We start from the raw sequence: 3,070 nt of genomic DNA, 5'->3' as shown, positions 1-3,070 counted from the left end.
AAGATAAGACGATTCTTATGTACAGAGTATGTATTAAACTACTATTTATCCGAGTTGAATCATTTCCCATACGCAATGATATTCCTTCAATAGAAAAGTCTAGAGGAGTAACCTTGTACCAGGCGGCGCAACGCTTCGATCAATGGGAACTTCCTCGCCCTACACATGCGTCATACAGCCTTCGGGCTTTCACGCATTCCTAAAATATTTTGTCACATTCGATCGTATATGAAGCAACAACCCCCCCCCCCCCCCCCCCCCCCCCCACACACACACACACACGTCAACATGCAAAGATTTCTCCACCGCCTGTTCACGGTTCATTCCATTTGGTACGTATCTTGGTTAACTTTGTTTCCAGTCGCTGATGGCTCAGCTGGTTGCTCCAGGCCAGGTTTTCTCGCACGCTAGACCACTTCACATTGGCATTCAATAAAATCAAACAGAAAAACATACGGAGCTTGGCCGAGGTAATGGTTTAGTCTCTTAAGAGCTTAAGATAACACCCACGTCACAATTCCGCAGGGTGTGCTGTCGTGTATAAAAAAAAACTACGTCATAGATGAGTTGACATTATCCCTAGTTACACCTGACGGACCAAACTTTGGCTGTCATTTCCTGAACACACAGAGTCTGAGAGGTGTTCAATTGTGTTGAGATCTGGGCTGCAGGAAGGCCATTTTATCCTCTGTATTCCTGCATCCTGGAGGTGGTCTGAAATGAATCTCATTCTGTATGGACGTGCACTATCATCTTTCAGAATGGTACTCAGTCTCATATTGCAGAGTTAAGGATCTAGGAAGTGTGACTGGCTGGAGAATGGTGTCTCAATATCTTGACACATCGAGGTTGCTTAGGATGATTAGCCTGGTTTTTCCTCTGGCAGTTGCCCCACACCATGACGCTGACTCCACAAACACTGTCAGTCTATCTGTGCAACAGTCAGCATAGGGTTCTCCTCGCTGCTCCGACACTTTAATTTACCCATCCAATAGTCAAAATTAATCTACTCTTATCTGTAGCTATGAACATAACATTCCTCCACACTGTTTCATTCATGATGGGGACGACACCACCGCAAACGGGTTTGGCGCTGAGCTGAGTACACTAGCAGTGAAATTTTTGGCACATTTTTCCTACAACCCACTCGCATAAGCAGGCCTGGTGCTCTCTCCGTGAGATTACAATTATAATGAGTTGCGTATCATAGGAAAGAAAATTACACAAGCTTTCCACCGATATATAATGCATTGAAATTGATCAAGTAACAACGGAAATATGATCAACCAAAGTAAAGTTTCCAAAGTTTTTGTGCGTAGCGTATGCGGAACGCGTTATCTAGAAACAGAATATAGAATGTCAACATGTCTCCTGTAGTTTAAGTGATCCTTAAGCTTTCGCCGTCAATGTTTGCTGTACCTAAAGCCATACAGCTCCTTCCATGTGCAGTAAAAAGTAGTCTGCTTAACTTGCATTATGTACTTCGCATTCCTGTGTATGTTTTATGGAGGAAATAACCACACAGGGAACGCTTTGTAACAGCGCAGATGCATCATTATAGTGCCACCGTACATGTACATTTAAGGGTTGATATTAGAGGCTTGACATTTAAGTGATTAGCATCTGCGACATGCATTGTATCAATAGAAAAAGTTTATATTTTGTTTCATACTCAAACTGTTTGGTTAATAACGCACAGTTCAATCTAACAATAGTATAGAATTTAGAAGGACGAAAGTGAGGACTACATTTAAGATATCAAGTCAAGACTACTTGATGAATACAAAGTAATTTAACAAGTTCGCGGGGCCGGGGGCTCAGTCAGAAACTGCACATTGTAACAAGATTGTATTTCGCAGGGTGAGCGGGGATCTGTGTTCTTGTCGTGCTGAAAGGCTCCATGGTCGCACTGAAAAGATAAGCGCCGCTACTGTAGCGCCCTCCCTCTTATTCAACTCACTGAAATAGTGTACATTTTACTCAGAATTTCCTTACCTCTGAGTGAGAAGATTCAGCTTCGCGGCTACCAAAGAAGTGGCAAGAATCCCAGGAGACAGCTTAGTCTTTCATGGCCCGTGTTTGTCGTCTTCAGGAAATGTCAGCCAAAGGTTTGGGCAGTCAGGTGTAGCTCGTGGTATAGTCGCCCCTCTATGACGTAGTTTCTCGACTATACGACAGCACACCCCGCGGAAGTCGTGACTCGAGTGTTGTCTTAACCTTTGATAGACTAAACCATTACCTCAGCCAAGCTTGTTATGTTTTTCTGTTAGCCTGTGTTTGTGATAGAATAGCAGTAAAACGAGATTATGAACATATTTTGGTATGTGGTTAGATTTTGTCCTGTGGAAATTACAAAAACTCAAATATTTTTGGCCCGTAGAGGTTAACAAGTATGAATCGTGCAAAAATGACTTTATTTGCCTAAGAACTACCGTCCTTGTCTGTGTGCAGGTGCGCAGGTGACGTTTTGCGTGCGAGCAAACAAGTTGTTGAGAGGACACTGATCGACTGTGACGACTGCAAACAATCTGCCTCTGTTTAACCAAAGTGAAGTGAACCTTTCTACGTATATGGCTTTAAGTACAGGGTGATTGGTCTGATTATCCGCTATTATGTTCTTAGTATCACTGTTGTTGCTTCATGGAGAAAACAACCAATACAGGAAACGTCCTGTAACATTTAAGACACATTGTAAACATTATGTCGTCCAACTTGATTGTTTTGTCTGTCATTCCATAGTTATGGCATACAAACAATGTTTTTTTCTAAACTGAAAGTTTAGATATCTACAGCAGTTGCGTAAGATAAGACACGCTTTTTTATGTATATAGTATGTATGAAACTACTATTTGTCTGAGTTTGAGAATCATCCCATACGCAATGATGTTCCTTCAATAGAAAAGTCTAGAGGAGTAACCTTGTACTAGGCGGCGCAACGCTTCGATCAATGGCAACTCCCTCGCCCTACACATGCGTCATACAGCCTTCGGGCTTTCACGCATTCCTAAAATATTTTGTCAAATTCGATCGTATATGCAGCAGCCCCCCCCCCCCCCCTCCCCACACACAC

This window comes from Branchiostoma lanceolatum, chromosome 3 (genome assembly GCF_035083965.1).
Source record: "Branchiostoma lanceolatum isolate klBraLanc5 chromosome 3, klBraLanc5.hap2, whole genome shotgun sequence".
In the NCBI taxonomy this organism is placed as follows: Eukaryota; Metazoa; Chordata; class Leptocardii; order Amphioxiformes; family Branchiostomatidae; genus Branchiostoma; species Branchiostoma lanceolatum.
Note: the sequence above shows the minus strand (reverse complement) of the source record.